The sequence below is a fragment of the Myxine glutinosa genome, chromosome 3 (genome assembly GCF_964187855.1).
Source record: "Myxine glutinosa chromosome 3, kmMyxGlut1.1, whole genome shotgun sequence".
NCBI classification, from domain to species: domain Eukaryota; kingdom Metazoa; phylum Chordata; class Myxini; order Myxiniformes; family Myxinidae; genus Myxine; species Myxine glutinosa.
The window spans coordinates 117,512,685-117,526,062 of NC_136263.1; positions in this window are offsets into that span (position 1 = coordinate 117,512,685).

A 13,378-nucleotide genomic window follows, 5' to 3' on the forward strand; every position below is an offset into this window, starting at 1 on the left:
CCTATAAAGGGAAGAGTAGAACAACAAACAATTCGCCTTCATTGATGCAATTTAGCCTTAATGTGGATAAAAGTCGTCATTAAATATCCTAATAATGAATCAATAAATAATCAATAAACCTACAGATAATAACAATGTGTCTTACTATAACTCACCAAATGTCCATCCGTCCTTTCGAAGGTACCCGCCAAAAACGGCTCAACCGATCGCAACGCTATTTTGGGTGGGTATTCCTGGGACCCCTGGGAGTAAAATAGGCTGTATTGTTTTTCCAATTTTTCCAAGTTTTCCAATTTTCCAATTTTCCAGTTTTTCCAAACACGATGGAATAATATTTACCGATATGAACAGTGATGTGGCTTTTGTTGAAATTCTACGTACCAGGAGAGAGTAGATCGACTCCTGACGAACTCTTCCCATATAAACGTGCGGCTCCGAAGTAACATGGCATCGTGTGCAAAGCGACTGAGAAACAGGTGTAGCGGCCGCTTCCGTGTTTCAGATTCGGCGCGCACTCTTCACACATAAATGTGTGACTGAGAAAGATGTGTCGCGGCCGCTTCCGTTTTGCAGAATTCAATCTTTTTTCAAAATGGGCGCCATGTACTGTTTAGATTTTCATGATTTGCGTGTGATATGATTCAACGGATGTTGATATGAATCGTTTAAAATAAAAAAGCCTCCAATTTCTGATATTTTTCCTTTTCATTTGTGCTTCCCAATTGAAGGCCCGCCCATAGGGCGGGTACCGTTGCTCGTGTGACATAATATGACATGGCCTCATGGATTTCAGCTGCCATCCAATTCTATCCACTTTCACACAGCAACAAATGAGTCTCAGTGAAACGTCACAATTCTATTTCGCTCATCATGTTGATTTCTGATGATAATTTTAGGGTGAAGCATCAATTACATTTCGAATATAGATGGTTATAAGGTTAAAAAGTTGGCCTGGCATGATAGCTTAGAGGTTATATGTGCGCACTCACCTCCGAGAGGTCTTGCCTCGGATCGAATCTCAGACTCGGCCCAGCTATAAACTGTCACTGGTGTTTTCCATGCAGGGCGAAGCATTATTGTGTGCACCTTTGAACTGTCTATACTCTATAGTGTGGTTGTCATTACGCTGTATCAACTGTGAACTTGGCGTTGCAAAGGCAGAGCGGTACATAAACGGAGTGTTAAGCCTGCTGTCCTGTCTGATAGTATTTCCCTGTGGACTTTAACCCTAGATGGCCCTGCGTATATGCCCATTCAGCACGGATGGGTATGCCAAGGGGTACACCTATCTCCGGTTTAAGGTCGACTGTACCTTTTTAAAGCATAGGCCGAAGAGGTATACAAAATGTCAATAGTTTTAGCCTCTCTTTGGCTCATCCCATCCTCAAACAAAACTTTTCGTCATATGTCCCAAATATTCCCATTCCTTACTCCTGCATCCTCTCCTGTTCTTTCCTTGCTTCCCAACTCCATTGCCATTTTTTTCTTCTCATTCTCCCTCTTTAACATCAGATTCTTTTTTTTCCAAAACTTACCATTCTCTCATCCCTTGACATCATAGCATACGTAATATATAATTGTGTATATATTTGTGTTTTTTGCGGTCCTATTTATCCAATAAAACTGGTCAACACAATTTTAACAGTTTTATGGTTATAGTATATTTTGAGGTTATAGTATATACTAAGCAACATGAACCTGTAGATTTCGATTATGATATCCAATGTTCACTAGCACATCCAGTTTTTGAGAACCGGTATACCATAGGAATATCAGCCACAGCCGAAATTCGTCTTGTACTCACTAATCAGGACTTTGTAACGAGACTATCTGAGCTGGAAAGCATTGCTTGGGATAGCTTTGTGGCTCTTGCTAACAATTACCTTGGAAATTTTCGAGCACCAAATTATGAAGAGCTTGTGGACAAGATGTTGAAGAGTTACCAGGCGCTCGGTGCTCGAATGTCACTCAAGATACATTTCTTCCATTCTCATCTGGACTTCTTTCCAAAAAATCTTGGGGATGTCAGTGATGAACATGGAGAAAGGTTTCACCAGGAAATTGCTATCATGGAGACTCGATATCAAGGCCGATTCAATCCAAACATGATGGGCGACTACTGTTGGACTTTACAGTGTGAAAGGGATTGCTCCTACAAACGCAAAAGTAAAGTTCAGAAGCACTTTTAATGTGATGTAAATAAAAACTTAAAGTTCATATTTTTTGTGATATTTTATGAAGTTCATATTATTTTTGGAGATTTACATTTTTTTATGTGATGTAAATAAAAACTTAAAGTTCATATTCTTTTTTTGTGATATTTTATAAAGTTCATATTATTTTTGGAGATTTACATTTTTTTATGTGATGTAAATAAAAACTTAAGTTCATATTATTTGTTGTGATATTTTATAAAGTTCATATGATTTTTGGAGATTTACAAATTTTTATGTGATGTAAATAAAAACTTAAGTTCATATTATTTTTTGTGATATTTTATAAAGTTCATATTATTTTTGGAGATTTACATTTTTTTATGTGATGTAAATAAAAACTTAAAGTTCATATTATTTTTTTTGTGATATTTTATAAAGTTCATATTCTTTTTGGAGATTTACATTTTTTTATGTGATGTAAATAAAAACTTAAAGTTCATATTCTTTTTTTGTGATATTTTATAAAGTTCATATTATTTTTGGAGATTTACATTTTTTTATGTGATGTAAATAAAAACTTAAAGTTCATATTATTTTTTGTGATATTTTATAAAGTTCATATTATTTTTGGAGATTTACATTTTTTTATGTGATGTAAATAAAAACTTAAAGTTCATATTATTTTTTGTGATATTTTATAAAGTTCATATTATTTTTGGAGATTTACATTTTTTTATGTGATGTAAATAAAAACTTAAAGTTCATATTATTTTTTGTGATATTTTATAAAGTTCATATTATTTTTGGAGATTTACATTTTTTTATGTGATGTAAATAAAAACTTAAAGTTCATATTATTTTTTTTGTGATATTTTATAAAGTTCATATTCTTTTTGGAGATTTACATTTTTTTATGTGATGTAAATAAAAACTTTAAGTTCATATTATTTTTTGTGATATTTTATAAAGTTCATATTATTTTTGGAGATTTACATTTTTTTATGTGATGTAAATAAAAACTTTAAGTTCATATTATTTTTTGTGATATTTTATAAAGTTCATATTATTTTTGGAGATTTACATTTTTTTTATGTGATGTAAATAAAAACTTTAAGTTCATATTATTTTTTGTGATATTTTATAAAGTTCATATTATTTTTTGTGATATTTTATAAAGTTCATATTATTTTTGGAGATTTACATTTTTTTATGTGATGTAAATAAAAACTTTGAGTTCATATTATTTTTTTGACAATAAATAGACTTATTGAGACTGAATCAAGAAATTCGCATGCTCTAAAGATCTAAAGTTAGAAACAGTTGAAAATAAGTCAGAACCAATTTGGCTGTTGACCAGTGTAAGGATCGGGACAACACCTATGATGGAGTTGTGCAAACAAGCCGTTAAGTATTATAGCGAACCAGGTGTTTATTCTGTCCTTGTCCTACCTGAAAGTTTATCCCAAGGGCGCAGGAACACACTTGGTTGGTCACCTGCTATCATTGTCGACACCCCAATGGAATGACAAAGTCTGAGCAAAATAAAATCATAGTTGTTGGTTGGGAGTAGAACGTCCTGAAGGGGATCCACCACGCTGCTCGTGTCAACACAGGTGTTCATTCCACGTAACTATTGCGTCTTGCTTCTTTTGGCTGGTGGTCCACTGTCTGGCTTAGAGAGAGATCTCTCATCTCATCTCCGATCTGCTATGTTTTCACAGGATTCAAATTCAACAATGTTTACCTCCACCACCAAAGGTGGTGGAGGTTATGTGTTCACCCCTGTCTGTTTGTCTGTCCGGGTGTTTGTTTGTGAACAAAATATCTCAACAAGTTGTGGGCGGATTCGGACGAAATTAGGCAGGGATGTAGCGCATCACAAGGACGAAATGATTAGATTTTGCTGAAGATCCGGATTCGGATCCGGCGAGTAGAATTTTTAAGTGATTCTTCACCATTGGAAGGTAGGGACAAAAACGATATATATAGCAGGATATCTCAAAAAGTTGTTGACGGATTTGGCCGAAACTTGTTGGACAGGTTGGGTGTCTGACAAGGATGAATCTACTCAGTTTTGGTGAAGATCCGGATCTGGATCCGGCTAGTATAATTTTTTAAGCGATTCTTCACCATTGAGTGATATGGCCAACCATGCCGTTCGAGTTTGTCCTGCTGTCCAGGCCGAGTACTGTACCGGTGTGCCTGCAACAATCGCACACCACGCCCCCTTTTTAGGTGGCGACCCATGGTAATACCCCAGCTACGGAGATCTTTCCAGATCCCGCCTCGAACGGCTAGACATCATTAATACCCCCGACGCCGCCACGGATCAAAGAAGCCGAAGCAGACAAGCGCAAACTTCTGTCAATTAGCATAGTGTTTGTGTTGCTCGACAGCCACTGTCATGGAGAATGAATTACCTGCTGGTGAGCGCTACGCTGCTACACAAGATAATACCGATCGAGGGCTTTGATGTCGCCGGCAGCTGTGTTGTGGGGGCGGTGGGGAGTGGGGAGTAGGGGGGATGAACCTGCGCTGTTCAAAGGGAAGGGGGAAGCGTTGGAGATGCTGCACCGGGATCACGATGGTCGTTCTCCCGAGTCGGGCGCTTTAGCACCGAGGAGAGTGTGCTGGGACAAAGCGCGGGAAAATGATGAAGCAGCGAACAATGGTCGCGGCTGGGCGCGGGACGCGACCTGGAGACGCGGTCACACCCTGATGCCTGCGACTGACAAAGCTGTTGATTCACCGCCCCTGTGAAAGGCTGGCTGGTGGCGGGCTCAGAGTCTCGGTGATACACCCTGTGTTTTGCACCGAGGCAGACACTGGCGCTATTATGCATTGTGTCCGGCGTTAGGGGGAGCGCAGCGACTCACGACGCAGCCCCCAGGGAGGGAGGGGGAGCGCAGCGACTCGCGACGCAACCCCCAGGGAGGGAGGGGGAGCACAGCGACTCGCGACGCAGCCCCCAGGGAGGGAGGGGGAGCGCAGCGACTCGCCCCCAGGGAGGGAGGGGGAGCGCAGCGACTCGCGACGCAGCCCCCAGGGAGGGAGGGGGAGCACAGCGACTCGCGACGCAGCCCCCAGGGAGGGAGGGGGAGCGCAGCGACTCGCGCCGCAGCCCCCAGGGAGGGAGGGGAGCGCAGTGACTCGCGACGCAGCCCCCATAGAGGGAGGGGGAGCGCAGCGACTCGCGACGCAGCCCCCAGGGAGGGGGAGGGAGCACAGCAACTCGCGACGCAGCCCCCAGGGAGGGAGCGGGAGGAGCTGGGGATGCGGTTTCCATCCCAGTTGGTCCTCCCCAGGGAGTCGACGCTCCCTTCGTCCAACCCACACCACCCCACTCCAAGTGCGGCACCACCAACACACGGGCATCACATGAGCAGAAACATAACGTCCCAGCTCGAGCCAAGAGCCATCAGTGGACCCCTTAATTGCCTGTGGATCTCACACGTGGCTCATTCATGGAAGCACCGAGTTGTCTTTATTTTGCCAACAGGAACCCAGGAGGTTTAAATTCAAAAACTCAGGTGTCCCTTTTTAGGTGCATTTTGCATATCATTGCATTCGACTTATATGTATACGACCAGGTATACAGAAGGTATGCCTGACGGACATTCATCACGCCATGCGATCAGCAACGAAGCTATGAACAGGTAGATAGAGAAATGAGGATTTCATTAATATCTTATTGAAGACCTCGATCTTAATGATCTCAATTTATTTTTGTGCAAAAAATGAATATTGACTTGTTTAACTGATAACACCGAGTAACTGATAACTGATAAACGCATCCGAACGTCACTCGGAAGAGCGCATACCTCCGCCAGGCTGAACAGTTTATGTTTTGTATTCCACTCACAGGCCGGATCCGAATCCGGATCTTCACCAAAATCTAATCATTTCGTCATTGTCACATACACTACTTCTCGTGCCAAATTTCGTCCAAATCCGTCTACAACTTTTTGAGATATCTTGTTCACAAACAGACAAACAGACAATGGGTGAAAACATAACCTCTATGCACAAAAACGGTAAGAAATGAAAACGGAATTAAAAATAAAACAAAAAAACAATTTATATCTAGTAGGAGGAAATGCTTCAAAATAATAATAAAGCTTCCATTTATCATGGATCTACATACAGTCACGTGAAAAAGTAAGTACACCCCATGTAAAGTTTTGACTTTTTCAACATATTTCAACATACAGCTATTTGATCTTCATTTCAACAATATTGATAGATAAAGGTGATAAAATACAACAAATATCATGAAACATTTACATTTTGTAGTCCATTGTATAATTTAAATAAACATAAATGCAAATTTCCCATGTGGAAAAAGTAAGTACACCCCCACATTTATCACTACTTCAAATACCTAAAATTAGAATCAGGTGCACCAGCTCAGGTGCAAATGATTATAACATCGTTAGAGAGGATCTTGGAGGAACCTGTCTTATTTAAACCTCAGACATTTAGTTTGGTTTGCTCTTTGTTGTTGAATTGTGCGGCGTCACCATGCCTAGATCAAAAGAGCTCTCTGAGGCCTTCAGAAAGAAGGTTATAGATGCCTACGAGTCTGGGAAGGGATTTAAAAAGATCTACAAACAATTTGAAATCAATCATTCGACTGTCTGGAAGATCATCTACAAGTGGAGAAGATTCCAAACAACTGCCAACTTGTTCAGGCCAGGCCGCCCAGCAAGTTCAGCCCGATAGCAGACCGCAAGATGCTGAAATAAGTCTCTAAGAACCCCAGAATGTCATCACGTGACCTACAGGTTGCTCTTGCCACTGTTGATGTCAAAGTGCACGAGTCCACCATTAGAAAGAGGCTGCACAAATTTGATCTACATGGGAGGTAGTTTGGTGGATGTGTTTGTTTGGCAGATGTGTTTGTTTGGTGGATGTGTTAGTTTGGCGCATGTGTTGTGTGCATGTGATGTGTGTGTGAAGGAAACCTTTGCTGTCCAGAAAGAACATCAGGGCAAGACTAAAGTTTGCCAATGAACACCTAGGCAAAGACCAGCACTTCTGGAACAATGTGCTCTGGACAGATGAGTCAAAGGTAGAGCTATTTGGCCACAGTACCAGAAGACATGTTTGGCGAAAACCAAAGACAGCATTTGACCTCAAGAACCTGATACCAACTGTAAAGCACGGTGGTGGAAATATTATGGTTTGGGGCAGCTTTGCTGCATCAGGGCCTGGGCAGCTCACCATCATAGAATCCACTATGAATTCTTCATTGTACTAGAGAGTGCTTGAGGATAATGTGAGGCCATCTGTCGGAAAGTTGAAGCTCAACCGAAGGTGGACCTTGCAACATGACAATGACCCTAAACATACCAGTAAATCCACCAAAGAATGGCTGAAAAGAAAGAAATGGAGGGTTCTGGAATGGCCAAGTCAAAGCCCGGATCTAAATCCCATCGAGATGTTGTGGGGGGATTTGAAACGAGCTGTGCATGCAAGAAACCCCTCAAACATCGCACAGCTGCAATAATTCTACATGGAGGAGTGGGAAAAATTTTCTCCCAGTCGATGTCAGAGACTGGTAGACAGTTATAAGAAACGCCTACTTGAGGTTGTTTCTCCAAAAGGGGGCAATACCACCTATTAGTGCCAAGGGTGTACTTACTTTTTCCAAATGCGAAATTTCCATTTATGTTTATTTAAATTATACAATGGACTACAAAATGTAAATGTTTCATGATATTTGCTATATTAAAGCACCTTTATCTATCAATATTGTTGAAATGAAGATCAAATAGCTGTATGTTGAAATATGTTGAAAAAGTCAAAACTTTACATGGGGTGTACTTACTTTTTCACGTGTCTGTATCTATAGATATAGAATTTGCAAAAAATTAGAGACTTGTCTGACTTTGAAAGGCGGAAAATTGTTGGTGCTCACAGAGCTGGATGTTCTGTAACCAAAATCTCAAAACCTCTTGACGTATCGAGTGCAACAATCTCCAAAGTAATGACAGCGTGGGAAAAATAAGGAAAAACATCTGCAAGCAAGTTGGAAGAGTAAACTGGATAATCTGGATAGACGTGTATTGTGAAGAATTATGACTAAAAATTCCAGAAAACAGCTGTAAAAGTGGCTGCAGATCTGAACACACCTAATCTGACAAATTCCAATCAAAACAACTTGGCGTGAGTTGCACAAAATGGAGTTTCATGGCAAAGTTTCCAAACCCAAAGTCTTGATGATGAAAATTAATTTGTTATCCCTCAAAAAATGTTGCGTGGAACACAAGGACTGGACTTTGGAGCAGCACAGGAATGTAATATGGTCAAGTGGGTCCTCTTTCACCATATTTCCAACAAATGTTCGAGTCTATGTTTGGAAACACCCCAAGGATGCCGACAACCCTGACTGCCTTTTACTATCAGTCAAGCATGGAGGAGGCTCTGTAATAGTTTGAGCAGCAATCTCATGGAAATCTCGACGCCAGATTATTGTATTACACGGAAGAGTAACTCCTAATGGCTTTGAAGCCATCCGTTGTGACCAATTGCATCCGGTGATACAAACTTTGTTTCCTGAAGGAGATGCCATTTTCCAAGACAATAATGCTCCAATGACACACCGCTGTAAATATTAAATTCTGGTTTGAAGAACAAGAAAGTAAAGTAAAACAGCTTCCATGACCTGATAATAATCACACGATTTAAATGATATTGAACAATTGTGGTCCCTTCTTAAGAACAAGCTGAGGAGCAGATTTCCCCCTGTAATGACCCTCAGGGGTACACAAGGACTGCCAACAACCTCATTCTGATGAAACTCCCAAAATCCAGAATCACGACTCACCTTCAACATTAGTTCCTCTTTTCTCTCACCTGTGGAATAAACCTCCATGTACTCTTCAATCTCATTCTTCCCTCCAGGCTTTCAAGACAGCTGTTCACCACCATCTCATCTCATTATATATACTAGCGTGACTCGGCGCGCTCAGCGCGCCTCGCCACCCGTCGTTTCAGAGGGGTAGGCATTTTTGACCATTTCGGTGTATTTTGGGTCTCCATGTTGTTTTGGGTCTTCAGGGCCATTTGGGTCTTCAGGGTCTTTTGGATCCTCTGGGCCTTTAAGGGTATTTTGGGTCTTTGAGGTGTTTTGGGTCTTCAGGATCTTTGGTGTCTTCAGAGGCTTTTGGGTCTTAAGGGTCTTTTGTTTCCTCTTCGTCTTTAAAAGTCTTTGGGGTATTTAAGGGTATTTTCGGTCTAAAAGGTCTTTAAGGGTCTTTAGGGTCTTCATTGTGTTTTGGGTCTTCAGGGTGTTTTGGGTCTTTTGTGTCTTTGGGGTCTTCTGGGTCTTCTGGGTCTTTTTGTTCTTCAGGGTGTTTTAGGTCTTCGGGGTCTTTTGGATCTTCTTGGTGTTTTGGGTCTTCGGTGTCTTTTGGGTCTTCTGTGTCTTCAGGGGCTTTTGGGTCTTTTGGTTCTTCTTGGTCTTTAAGAGTCTTTGGGGTGTTTTGGGTCTTCGGGGTGTTTTGGGTCTTCAGGGTGTTTTGGGTCTTCGGTGTGTTTTGGGTCTTCGGGGTGTTTTGGGTCTTTGGGGTGTTTTGGGTCTTCAGGTTGTTTTGGGTCTTCGGGGTGTTTTGGGTCTTTGGGGTGTTTTGGGTCTTTGGGGTGTTTTGGGGCTTCGGGGTGTTTTGGGTCTTCGGGGTGTTTTGGGTCTTCGGGGTGTTTTGGGTCTTCGGGGTGTTTTGGGTCTTCTGGGTGTTTTGGGTCTTCGGGGTGTTTTGGGTCTTCGGGGTGTTTTGGGTGTTCGGGGTGTTTTGGGTCTTTGGGGTGTTTTGGGGCTTCGGGCTTTGGGGCTTTTGGGGCTTTGGGTTATTGGGTGTTCAGGGTCTTTTTGAGCCTCTGGCTTTGAAAGGTATTTTGGGTCTTTGGGGTCTTTAGGGTATTTTGGGCCTTCAGGGGTCTTGGTGGTCTGAAGGGTCTTGGGGGAATTAAAGGGTCATCAAAGGTCTGAAGGGTCTCAGCAGTCTTAACACAATGAAGAGGGTTTTTTTTTTTTTTTTGTATACAAGATCGAGGCTCGTGAAAGAGCGAACATTAATCACACAGAAACACAAACAGACACATAAAACAAATAACATCGGGAGCGGTAGACAAGATGGGGAGAGAGGGGGAAGGACACGAACACAACATTTAAGAGCAGGGACCGAGAGACATGGAGACATCGAGAGATCTGTGGGAGGGAGAGGGCTTTGGGGGGGAGGCATGTGAAGGGGGGGGGGGGGGGTGGGAGAGGTATAAACATATGGACACTGCCAGGATTTCCAGGAAAGAAGTTGGAATTTCAAACAAGGTGGATCTGGGGTGAATTAGTGGGGGTAGAAAAGATCAAGGTTTTGGATGGGGGAAGATAAGAGATGGTGGTGAACAGCTGTTTTAAAGACCTGGAGGGAGGAGAGGGATTGAAGGGAGTGTGGGAGTTTGTTCCAGAGGCGGGAGAAAAGAGGAATGAAAGAGTGAAGGTGAGCAGAGAGCCGAGATTTCGGCAGTTTAACCATCAGAGGGTTGCTGGCAGATCTTGTGCGACCTGTAGGAATATTTGGGGGACAGAGCACAGAGAGAGCTGGGGGAGCAAGGCCGGAGAGGAGTCGGTAGAAGACAGAAAGACCACCTACCTGCCTGCTGTGAGTGAGTGAAAGGCCCTCAGAGATAGCTTCATCGCGGGAGATTCCAATGATTTTGAAAGCTTTGGATTCAACAGCGTGAAGCCGAGCCAGGTGTGAGGCAGGAGCACCAGCCCATAGGGGAGAACAGTATTCCATTGAGCTGCGGATGAAAGCCTTGTATGTGGTGAGGAGCTCAGGTGTGCCGAGGAAGGACTTCGCACGACGGAGGATGCCCAGTCGGCGACTGGCTTTGGAGGCCAGCTTGGAAATGTGGTTTTCCCAAGAAAGATCATGGCAGATAGTGAGACCCAAAAGCTTGAGCGACAGAACTTCTTGGAGAGGATTGTTGAGAAAGTAGATGGGAGGGTTGTCCAGTCGATCTTTTCGGAGAGACATAGTAAGAGAGTGAGATTTGTCAGGATTGAAAGACATGTTCCACTTGTTTGACCAGTCTGTGATTTTGTCCAGGTCTTCAGAGAGTGAGGAGGCTGCAGACTGCCGATCTGAGGGAAGAGGAATGGAGCGGCAGAGAGTGGAGTCATCAGCAAAGAGATAGAGAGGATTTTCCAGAGAGTCGGAGAGATCATTGATAAAGACCAGAAAAAGCACAGGGCCCAGCACACTTCCTTGGGGAACTCCAGCCTGAACAGGAAGGGGAGATGAGAGAAATCCATTCAGGGCCACACGTTGACTATGACCAGAGAGGAAGTCCGCAAGCCATGCATGGAGATTTCCATGGATACCATAGGAGGAGAGTTTGGTGAGCGGAGCTGGGTGCCAGACCGTATCAAAGGCCCGTGACATGTCAAGGGAGACAGCTCTGATTTCCTGTTTGGCATTGAGGACCTCCATCCATTGTTGAGACAGCAGAAGTAGCATGTCCACAGTAGAGTGACCTGGTCTGAAACCAAATTGATGATCAGAGATCAAGCCATTGGAGAAGAGGAAAGATTTCATATCTGAAGCAATGATGGATTCCATGACTTTGCTGATAATTGGGAGCAGGCTGATTGGTCTGTAGTTGCAAGGATCTGTTTTTGCACCTTTTTTGTGTAAAGCGGTAATGTTAGCTGATTTCCAGGATGCTGGCAGATGACCTTGAGCAAAAGATAGGGTGAAAAGAACAGAGAGAGGGTGAGATAGAGCGGCAGAGCAGGATTTTAGGACCCGTGGGCTGATGCCGTCTGGTCCAGTTGCAGAATCAGAGTCGAGGTTTGACGAAAACTCCTCCACCTTGTCAGGAGAGAAGGACACAGAGTCCAGGAGCAGTTGGGTTCGACTGGGAAAGGTGGGAACAGAGAGAGATGGGTTTGGGACTAAGGATTTTGAGGCGAACACAGAGTTGAGGCATTCGGCTTTGTCACGTGCGATGTCAACTGTGTGGCCATTTGAGGTAAGGGAGGGGATGAAGGGGGAACAAACACCAGAAACGGATTTGACCAGACGCCACCAGGATTTGGAGGAAGGAGACAGGTTTGAGAGTTCATTATTGAGTGAGGAGAGATAGTGCTTCCTGGCACTCCTGAGGGTAGACACACACTTGTTCCGAGCTTGGTGGAAGGAACTGAGATTGCCTTCAGTTGGATTAGCCTTCCAAGAGGCAAAGGCAAGTTGTTTCAGGGCAACTGCCTCACCACAAGATTCAGTGTACCATGGATGGGAGGAAGGGTAAGACAACGGAAGGCGAGATGGGATAAATCTGTGCATGAGAGAGATCAGTTTGCTTTGGAAGAATTCCCAGGCAGAATTGATGTCAGAGGCAGTGGAGATGGGAGACCAATCCAGACGATTGATGGCTGCTTGAAGACCGTCCCAGTTGGCCTGAGTGAAATGCCAGACTCGTCGACGCTGAGGAGGCTCTCTGAGAATGGCCAGAGAGATGTCCACTTTGACAAGCACATGATCAGAAGAACCGATTGGAGCAGAAGAAGAGCAGCAGACATTAGCAGGGAAGTTTGTCACAACCAAGTCTAGAAGAGAAGATACTCCATTGGCTGAGATCCGGGTCGGGAAATTGACAGATTGTGTCAATCCCAGTGAGTCGCATAAGTCCTTTGCTGAGGTGCCATGACTGGTGAGAGAGGAACCCACACCCAACCAGGTGGCATGATGACAGTTGAAGTCACCACATATGAGGAAGAGAGAGTTGGGATGAGTGGATAGAAGTTGGTCCATGTTATCAGACAGTGAAATGTAGATGGAGTCATCACTGTTTGGGGGACGGTACAGAACACATATGAACAAAAGGTGGGAGCGGAGAGGAAGCCGTAACCAGAGGTACTCCTGCGGGTGAGGAGGAAAGAGGGCAGTGCAAGGAGAGTGAGGAAGAGAGTTTTTGACAAAGATAGCCACCCCACCACCAGGCCGAGGCTCAGGTCTATCATACCGGAGGAGGGAGTAACCAGGAAGAGATATTAAGGAATCAGAGACATCTTGAAGGAGGAAAGTCTCTGTTAAGCAGATCAAGTCTGGATTGTCAGAAGCAACCTGTATGGAGAGATCAGTCAGGTTTGAGCGAAGGCCCCGGATGTTTGAGGTCCATACCGTTAATGAAGAGAGAGGGGGAGCATCGGGTACAGG